This window comes from Trachemys scripta, unplaced genomic scaffold (genome assembly GCF_013100865.1).
Source record: "Trachemys scripta elegans isolate TJP31775 unplaced genomic scaffold, CAS_Tse_1.0 scaffold_28, whole genome shotgun sequence".
Classification (NCBI taxonomy): Eukaryota; Metazoa; Chordata; order Testudines; family Emydidae; genus Trachemys; species Trachemys scripta.
In genome coordinates this window covers 156,376-167,283 of record NW_023260513.1, presented here as the reverse complement: position 1 = coordinate 167,283, position 10,908 = coordinate 156,376, and positions in this window count along the sequence as shown.

Genomic DNA, 10,908 nt, shown 5'->3' with positions numbered 1-10,908 from the left:
CCCTCCCCAAACCCCAGACTAGCAGAGCCAGTCTACATTTGATCCAGAGCTCCCTTCGTTTATTCCAAATTAGGAAGAAAAGAAAAGCTAGCTCTGGAATTATGGGCTGGCCAGGTCTCAGCAGACGGCCCAATCCTTTAACAGGTGGATCTTGGTCTCAGAAAATAAAGATTAAATATAATGAGCCAAAGTCAACCCTGGTGTAACTTCACTGCAGGCAACAAAATTGCACTGAGGATTAGGGTGACCAGATGTCCCGATTTTACAGAGACAGTCCCGATTTTTGGGTCTTTTTCTTATATAGGCTCCTATTACCCCCCACCCCCTGTCCTGATTTTTCACACTTGCTGTCTGGTCACCCTACTGAGGATAAATGTGGACCAGACTCGTGTTCGTGTTGCTGGGATCTGTCAAAGATTCTGAGCTGTTAGCTGAAATTAACCAGCTCCCTCCATTTCAGGAACAGATTAGAAATGCGCAAGTGTGTTGCCTGTAGAAGGCTCATTTTTACCCAACCCCACCACGAGTCCCTTCCCCCCTCCCCCCAAAGTTACATACACAGCGTTACTGGCCAAGATTTGCAAAAGGAACTAATGATTCTGGTGCCTTTGCGTAGGGTGTATTCCCAGCTCTGCCACTGCCCTGCTAGCTGACCTTGGGCAAGTCACTTCTCTGCTCTGTGCCTCGGTTCCCTATATGTAAAACAGGGATAACGGTCCCTCCTCAGTAGATCTCAAAACACTTTAAGTGCCGGGACACCTCCCCCCCACACACACACACACACACTAGATTTAACTGCCACGAGGACCCATGGCATGAAGTGCAGGCTGCTTGATGATAATGTGGGGGTCCCTGGGGGAATCAGGCATTTCCCCCCTTTATCGCAGGCCTGGCAGGGGCACATCACAGATTGCTTCCCACACTGGATGAACAGGAAAATCCCATCCACTGTGTCCCTAACTCCCTTTCTCCACCCACACAGCAATCCAGGCACATTCCCGTTCCCCACACACCTCCAACTGGTTGCCACCAGCAGCCCCAGGCTGGTGCAGAATAGGGGAAGGTGCTTTTTTTGGCGTTGCAGCTGGGAGCCATCCAATTAAGTGGCTCTGACAAAGGCCCTAGGGTTGCCTGAGTCATCCTTGGCTAAACCAACCTTAACTCTACCTCCAGAATCCCTGCCTACGTCCTGCTTCTTCATACCTCACACCCACACAGCACATTAGGACTGATGCCCCTTCCTCTGCATGAAAGACACTTACTCTAAGCCCACTATGAGTAAGGGTGGTATTAATTCCATTGAACTGAGACACGCAGCCGGGGGAGCGACTTGTCCAGGAAGACAATGAATGGCACTCAGGAGTCAGCCCAGCATTCAGATCAACCTGCTGTGTCAGGGATGAGTAATTAAAAGGGGTTGGCTAATATACCTGCTTATTAAGCACTTGATTCAGCCAGCGGCTGAGCACCCTCGTGAGCCAGTGGAGTTGGGGGAAGAACGAGGAGACCTCTCAGCATAAAGTCCTTAAGGGCACACAAAAAAACATTAAAGGAAAGCGCAAGGCCCAGCCGGTTTTATGGGCAGAGAGCACATCTCTTCTGGGGTTCCAGGCAGCCAGGGCGGGAATGAATGTGGGGAAACTGGCTTTAGCACTGATACGCGTCTCACTGCCCGATTGCTCTTTTGTGCCCCTGAGACGGGACCTCCACAGAGGGAACGTTGGGATGAAGTGAGAGGAGCCAGCCCTTCTTGGGCTTCTGCTCCTGGGAGGTCGTGTGGAAGGCAGTCAGTGGAGTCTAAATACACTCGGCCCCTCGCATCAGGCAGAAGCCGAAGGACAAGCAAACAAGGGTCCTGCAGACCTCTTCACGTGGCCGCACTCCCTCCATGCCGGCACAGGGCACGTGCAGGATCAGAACCAAGGTCCATACTAGACTTCATTATAGGGCCACACAAGCCGTCTCTCCCAGCCCCTCTGATGCACTCCCAAGGGAGGGGATTCAGAAGAGCTCTACCATGCTGTCTTTTAAAGGTACATTCAGAGCCAGTGCGAGGCATAAGCAGCTAAAGGGGCCCCCCATTCGCTTTTTATTATGTGTTGGGGGGCAAAATATTCCTGCTTAGGGCCCCCAATGGGCTAGCCCCAGCACTGGGTACAGAGCCACCAATTAGGGGGTTTGGAAAGTACCAGAGCGGATCTGAAGATCTCCAGTGTTTGCTAATTAGACGTGGGTAGCACAGGATACAAAGACAATCAGAGCATTCTTACACTAGAGTTCTGAAGCCATGATCAGTGATAATGGAAATACCACTTCACAGACAAAGGAAGGAACAGTGAATTGCCTGCAGAATATGAATTTTGACGTGATCATGGTCCAGTATGTTCCCCACAGTGGGTTTACCAGCGCAGGCATCTGAAGTGCTGTCTTTATCCACAGAACAGGTGCAGCACGTGGAACTTCAGACCAAGCATCTAACCCAGGGGTAGGCAACCCATGGCACGCGTGCCGAAGGCGGCACGCGAGCTGATTTTCAGTGGCACTCACACTGCCCGGGTCCTGGCCACCGGTCCGGGGGGCTCTGCATTTTAATTTAATTTTAAATGAAGCTTCTTAAACATTTTCAAAACCTTATTTACTTTACATACAACAATAGTTTAGTTATATATTATAGACTTATAGAAAGAGACCTTCTAAAAACGTTAAAATGTATTACAGGCACGCGAAACCTTAAATTAGAGTGAATAAATGAAGACTCGGCACACCACTTCTGAAAGGTTACCGACCCCTGATTTAACCCCTACCCATCCCACTGTCCATGCTGCCAGGGTCAGTCCTGATGGCTCATGTAGGGAGGAAAGATTGCCCAGTGGTTAAAGTGCAAGCCTGCGACTTGGGAGATCTGAATTCAGTCCCTTGCTCTGTTGCAAACTGCCTGCATTATGTTGGGCAAGTCACTTACGCCCAGATTTTTAGAGGTGTTTCGCCACCTCTGGGGGGAGGGATAGCTCAGTGGTTTAAGCATTGGCCTGCTAAACCTAGGGTTGTGAGTTCAATCCTTGAGGGGGCCACTTAGGGATCTGGGGCAAAATCAGTACTTTGTCCTGCTAGTGAAGGCAGGGGGCTGGACTCGATGACCTTTCAAGGTCCCTTCCAGTTCTAGGAGATAGGATAGGATATCTCCATTGCTCCATTCGGTGTTACAAGGGCTGAGTGACTTAGATAGCTAAGGCCCATTTTCAGAAGGCTCCTGATTGCTTTAGTCGCTTTTGGAAATGGGATTTAGCTGCCTAAAGGCCTTGCAGTGCTGAGCAGAGCAACGCCTAAAATTTAAAATCTGGGCCTTAGTCTCTTGGGCTTCAGTTCCCCACCAATGGGGATCCTGTACCTCACAGGGGTGGTGTAAGGAGAGATCCCTCAAAGCCTTGGAGGTGCAAGCCGACTCCTCTCTGTTGAAGTAAAAGAATCACTGCTGCTGACCTGGGCTGTACCTGCTCTGTAGCAAACCCACTGCACATTCCGGGGCTGTCAGCCTGGCACCTTTTGCAAGGAAAAGTCTCTGGAGCAGGCTGCAAAAGAACACGCCGGGGGCACAGCACATTAACGCAGCCAGAAATAGACGTGATAATGATACCGGCCCAACAGACAATAAACACGTTCATCACTTACAGTCTGGGCTGTTTATAACTCACTCGCTTTTGCCAAGTTAGCCTCTAAGAACTGAACTGAAATGGACTAAGGAAAAAAGCCCTTAGTTCTAAGCCAAGCTCTGGAGGCCAAGGTGCAACAGGGAATGCTTTGGTGTTATTAAACAGCTAAAACAGTAGCACCTGGAAAGCCTTCCCCAATCCTTTAACTAGAGAGCACCATGGAGGAGGGCAATATAAATCACATAGGACCATGTCAATACACATATGCAGTGCATAGTGAGGCAGTAGAGAGCAGCAAGTATTTTGCAGCCTTTCCTGTGATAGTCCCAAGGCAAAATCTGCTTCAGAAATTTTTCTGAGGGAGTGGATCTGAACTACATCTCCCAGAATGCACCTGTCTCTCGTGCTCTTCATTAAGGGCCTAAACTGGAGCCCATTGAAGGCTATGGGAGTCTTTTGGCAGAGTCTAATGGGCTTTGGTTTTGGTCCTAAAAGCTCTCATGCCAACAGATTCTTGATTCCAGCTTGATTCTGTAAATAACTTGCCTCATTCATCCCTCCCCTTAGACCCACAATTGACTCCCTTCCACTTCTGTCTCGTGTCTTGCTGTCCTTACTGCAATTCAAGGATTTGGGGAACGGTGAATCATGAAGATGAGACTGAATCCTTCCCGCGTCGTTAAGCATCACACAGGACCCAAACAAGGCCCCTCCGACCTGGGATCTTGGGCAGCTTGTTACATGTCCTCTGTGTTGTCCATTCCCATACGTTTTCCCTCTCTGAGGACAGTGTGATGGAGCGATTCTTTCAGTCGTCCCTGTCGGTGTGTTGCTCCAGCGGCCCAATGAAACCCCTGCCAAGGCAGACGCTCTAGCTTCAGTCTTACCACATCCCAGACACTTCCATGTTCTCTTCTGGGTAACTTTAGAGATAAGGGATTGCTGCACTCGCTGGAGAATCTCGGCATTTGTTTTCACTTCATTCCACTCGCCAGCTCGTCTTTTCCCGAGGCGTTTGCTTTTGAAGGCGTTCAGACGTCTGTCTGTACCAGGGGCCAGCCTGCCACAGAGACAGTCTCCTGGCAACCTGATGAGCGCAGCTGGCCCTGATGGAAGTTGTCTGATTGACGGCGCTACCTGACTGGCAGGCGGAAACTTACACTCAGTAGCAGCAGCAGTCCGATGGCTGCTCAACGGGCTCCTTGCCGGCAGCTGCACTTGGTACTGTCCCTGTCTCCGCTGTCTCTAGTCCTGCTCCAGTCCCTGTCCTCGCTGTACCTGTTCCTGCCCCCACACCCAGCTCCATCCTGCCTTCTGGCTCCCGGCTCTGACCCTCAGCTACATCTCCTGATCACGACACCGGCTTTACCTTCGGCTTCGGCTTTGGCTTCGGCTTCTGACTCCTGACTCTGACCTTCCGCTTTGCTCCAAGAATCCACCTGTGATGAACGCCTTTTTATGGACACTCAGCCAGTCAGTTAGCTATAAAGTCCCTCTCAGTGGCTGTTCTCCGCTTGCTTTACCTGTAAAGGGTTAAAAAAAGTCCCCGGATAAAGGAAAGGGAGTGGGCACCTGACCAAAAGAGCCAATGGGAAGGCCAGAACTTTTAAAAATGGGGGGAAAACTTCCCCTTTGTGTCTGTTGTTGTTCGCTGGAGAGCAGAGACACAGAGCAGCAATGTGTAAGCAGCTTTAAAACCAGGTATGAAAAAGCATCAAATCATACCTCAAACCTACTTATCTAAAACCCCAACTATGTAAGTAAATCAGGGAATGTCTAGAAAGACGTGATTATGGTTATTTCTTTTATTTCTTATTGGCTTGTGGACTCCTCTGTGCTAACCCCAAATGTTTTTGTTTTGCTTATAACCTTTAAGCTAAACCTCAAGAGAGCTATCTTGATGCTTAATTTTTGTAAGTGGGTTTTTTAAATCTAGCAAAAGTCCAAGTTCCAGATGTATTTTCTTTCTTTTTGTTTTTTAATAAAATTTTCCATTTTTTAAGAACAGGATTGGATTTTTGGTTTCCTAAGAGGTTTGTGCAAATGTTGTTTAATTAACTGGTGGCAACAGCTGATTTCCTTTGTTTTTCTTTCTCAGCTCTTCCCTGGAGGAGGGGGGAAAGGGCTTGAGGGTACCCTACGGAAGGAATTCCCAAGTGTGCCTTTCTGGTTTCAAAGGGGGTTTTTGCACTTGGATGGTGGCAGCATCTACCCATCCAAGGTCAGAGAGAATCTGTAACCCTGGGTGTTTAATACAAGCCTGGAGTGGTCAGTATTAATTTTTAGAATCCTTGCGGGGCCCCACCTTCTGCACTCGAAGTGCCAGAGTGGGGAATCAGCCTGGACACCACCCCATCTGGATTCAGCTCCAACTGGTAGGCCTGACTGTTGCTCCAACCATTAGGCCAAGACTGTCAATCACTGACAGTACCTTTGGTGGATTTCCCGCTTTCACATTTAAAGACCCATTCACTTGCGATAAAGAGTATTAATCTGACATACATCTCTACCCCGATATAACGCGACCCGATAGAACACGAATTCGGATATAACGCGGTAAAGCAGCGCTCCGGGGGGCGGGGCTGCGCACTCCGGCGGATCAAAGCAAGGTCGATATAACGCAGTTTCACCTATAACGCGGTAAGATTTTTTGGCTCCCAAGGACAGCGTCCTATCGGGGTAGAGGTGTAGTTGAAAGCGATTTGGGTGTATGCAGTTTATAGGAATAGAGTTGTGTCCCTTTAAATAGCTGGTGAGCAGACGAGTAGTGCTCACGATGTGCTATGATTTAGAAGCCATCAGAAACCACCCAGGAGCCGGCGTATGTATGTTCCCAGGCCTTGGATGTTTTGTATATTTAGTAAACACGGTTATTTGGAAAGCAACCGTGTTGGGGTAGTTTCTTCCTACTGGACTTGTTGCATAAACAGCAAAAAACAAAGCAGCATCGTATCTTTTGTGCCTTAGAGTTTGCCCTGGGCCGGGCGAAGGGCAGAGCTATGTCTATTTCCACAGGGCCTCTACATCCTAGCATAGCAGAGGTGCATCCCTGCTCAGTGGTAAACAATTTCGCTACATTTGGAGCTGTGGGGCAGCCCACAGACCTGACTACAGGTCAGATTTCCATCTGCTGTGCTGCGGCCTCTGCTCCCTGCCTGTGACGCTGGAGAACATCCTATAAAGATGTTTATTCGTTGTGGGTTTTCAGGGCCAGACGCCTGGCAACATCTAATGTTAATGTCCAGCAGGATACGGTTCTAATGACCACTGGCTGGCAGCGTGTATGATGGCGTGTTTACCTGGGGAGCAGGATACCATCCTCCAGGACTGGCTCAGGGAGACCAAATGGCGGGATGCAACTCTGCTGTGAAGCAATGGGGACAGTGAGCGTGTATCAGTGACCCTGGGAGCCCTATCCCAGCCACACCCACCTCGCAGTGTGGAGGGCAGCGTTGGCACCTTCTGGCCTGCTCCCACTGACGTCAACATGAACAGAATCACAGCTTTTGACAAAGGATCTGATCCTGCAAGGTGCTGAAAGACCTTCATGCTCACTGAAGGCAAGATGGATCCTGGCAGCATCAGGCCCTTAGACAGTAAGATCTTCAGAGGAAAGACTGGGTCTTGTTACCATTCACACCTTTAGCACTACAGTCAGAACTGTAGTAACAACTTCCCTTGGGTGTGACCCACAGGCTGATCCTGCTAGGTGCCCAGCGCCAGCAATGCCCACACATTTTAATGGGAGTTGCAGATGCTCTGCACCTCTCCAGATCAGGCGCCTAATCTGCATATGTGTAATTTGCATCCATTTAAATACACTCACAACTATCAAAATTGCCTGTACAATGACGTTTCCTATTGGCCACGAAGTTCTCAATCCTCGCCCGGGTTCCAGACTTTATTAGGCAGCCACCAGCCAGGAAAACAGTCCTCCCTGGGGTGACCTAGACAGGGCTGGCTCCAGGTACCAGCTGAGCAAGCACGTGCCTGGGGCGGCACATGCTAAGGGGCGGCATTCCGTCCATTCTTGGGGCGGCACAGTCCGGGTGGCTTTTTTTTGTGTGTGTGTGTGTGCTTTGGCAGTTCGGGCGGCGGCAGTCCGAGCGTTTTTTTGTTATTTTTTTTTGCTTAGGGCGGCAAAAATGGTAGAGCCAGCCCTGGACCTGGATATTTGTTTGTATTACTGTATCACCTAGGAGACCCAGGCATGGACCAGGCCCCCATTGTGCCAGGCCCCAAAGAGCTTTCAATTTAAGACAGGAGACAACAGAGGGATCCAGACAGACGGACGGGGGAGTACAAGCAAAGAATGAGACAATAGAGTCAGCACAGCAGGCAGTGGTCTCAGCATTTCCTTCTGTCTCCAGGAATAGCTGGATAGCAATTGATTGCTGATTGAACTTACCCGTCATTTACAAAACCCACAGCTCTGCCTACTCCAAGGCCAAATACAGGGAGTCTGGCTGAGCCAGGATTTGCCCATACAGTGCTTTAACCACAGATTACCCGTCCTGTGAAATCACCACAGATTTGTTGCACACTCAGCTGCCCACTTCCCCTTGGGAAATCATTTCCATTTATAGGCACGACTGATGCCTGCAAAATGTTACAGCAAACTCCATGCGCGCATGTTCATGTATTCAACAAGCTGTTCTCTTACAAATTCTCTTTACGAACGCACATAGGAACCCCTGCTCCACTGGGTCACATGGGCAGTCCAGGAACCCTGTAGGGAAGAAATATTTTTAATAGCGGTCACACCACGTGTTGCCCACACTGAAAATGGATTTAGCTATTGTGGAACTGGAACCTTTTATAAGAGGCAGCGTGGTCCAGTGGAGAGGGCAGCGTGAAGCCTGTAATTGACACACGAGTATTTTCAGGAGAGTGTATCAAAAAGATATTTGTTCAAACATTTGTGCCACCACCCTCACTACATTAAAGTCCCTCCTTCACTGCTTTGCAATGTTCGGGGAATGAACCAGTCCAATCCCTGGGCCAGATCCTCAGCTGACATAAATAAACATAGTTTCATAGAAGTTAAGGGGCCAGGTGGTCTAAATTGGTGTAGTTGCTTTGAGATCATTGGGCCAGATCCTCAGGTAGCCTAAAGCATCCCAGCTCCACTGACTTTGCGCCATTGACTCTGACACTGATTGGCTAAAGATCTGACCCATGTTAACCATCATTCTTCAAATCCCACTTTCGTGTATTCCCTCCTCAGGGTCCCACAGCATCCTGCCTCCTCTGTTTCTGGCAGGCAGACTGTAAGCGCTTTAGAGTAGGACTGTCTTTATCTCTGTATCATGGCCCCAGTCCCGTGAAGACCAACGCCCACGCTTGCCTTTATGCACTGTCCGGTTAATTCCATTGATCAGTCAGACGGTGCCTGTGTCTTTGCAGGACTGGATCCGTGTACAGCACCGGGCACTCTGTGGGTACTCCAATAATAATAAAATAGAGGAAATCATACAACACACGCCCAGTCATTCTTAAAGCTTTCCAATTGATAAGGTCCCTGTGGGCAGACCCCTGAACCTCCATGAAACCTCCCACCCCCCACATACTGGATCAGTCTGTGTGGCTCAGGTGTTTTCCTGGGATTTGCCATATTTCCTATCCTTGGTGCAGGGAATACTGCAAATACCAGGGTGACATTATCTAAGCCAAAACTGGAGACTGCTGCGTTGTATACGTGAGGCACCTACATGTCCCATGCTATTGGTGCAGAGCTCTGCCCACGAATTGCATTGTCGGTACATCCCGCACAGCTAACTATGAAAAAGGCACCAGTTCCATAGCGTTTCAAATGTGTTTTCAATGCAGGAAGCCTGTTGGTTTGGCTTCTCCAGGATCTGTGCACTGGCAGCTGCATTGGGATTATCTGGCACATAAGTGGAAGTCAGGAGGGCATTACTGTATCACCTGGAGCTCCATTTAGTCACTTGTCAGCAGCTCACACCACCGCAGAGTGGCCTTGTGGGATGTACAGAGCTATATAACAGGAGGCAGCCCTGTTAGTGAAATTGGGTCTTCAGTCACTCCAGCATATTTATACCGGGTCTGTTCCCATTCCCATTCCTGTTGCTGCCCTGCCTTTCGATCTAGGCCAACTGGTTACACGGGGTAATGTTTAAAACTTTCTGAGTTATTTGCACCTTTTCATCACTTCCCGAGGCTAGGGAGCAACCTCCCCTGCCTTCCTGCAAAGGACACATGCTCCCTTATCCCTCCTTTCTGTACTCCTCATCCCTATTGGATCTGGTCCTTGAGAAACAGGATGGCAGAGACATCAGTGGCTGAAGGCTGCGTGTCTGTCTACAGATGTGCTGACCAGGGCCACTTCTAAGCATGCTTTGTTGGGATGGTGCCTCCAAGCTGCGTGTCCCTCTATCTGCACACAAGAACACTACCAATGGAGTCCAAGCTTAAATGTGCCTTAATTTCAACACAAGGCAACACTGAGCTATAAGCCCAGGCCTAGGGAACCAGGTCCTGGAGTCCCAGGATTACTTCCGAATTTCAGCTTTCCTGGAGTGGAGGGGAATAGTTTCTAGCCCTAGTGAGTGGGAGGAAAAACTCAAAAATGTGACCTGGCTGTTACTGATGCTTGGGTCTGTAGACTCTGAGGCGGGGGGGCGTAACAGACACAGTGAAGGCTGCTGAAGTTGACAGGGAGTCAGACACCATCACCCTCAGAGGGGTGAACTGCCCCATTCATCTCTATGGGCTGATATCTCCAACACCCACGGCTCTGGAGACCCTGCCAACCCCACCACAACAGGCGACTCTGAGGAGAAAAGTACAGCAGCCCTCCCTCGTCAAGCAGAGACACCCGGGCTGCTGGAGTAAGTGCGGGGAGGGTTCTTGCTGCCATTTCTGGAGGGGAGAAAGGGACCCCATGGTGCTGCTGCAGCTATTTGGGAGGAAAGGGGGGGGGGGCTCCAAGCCCCCCTCCAGTGGGCTGGGCAGCGGGGCCTCATATCATGGCCATAAAATGTCCAGGGCCCAGAACGGACGTCATCTGGCCCTGCCTGCAAATTCACTTCCCACACTCTCCTCCACAGTGACCTCATCCTGTGGCTCTTCCACTTCCTCAACCTGACCCCCGTTTGCCCCCGTAAAAGACTCACAACCACCTAGGCCTTTAGCCGCTACTAGAACGGCCGACCGTGTGCGCCCCACCCCCACTCCCGCAGCAATGGCGGGGGCCTTCTGCTTCCAAAGCGCCTCCTGCTTGAGCTAAAGGAGAACC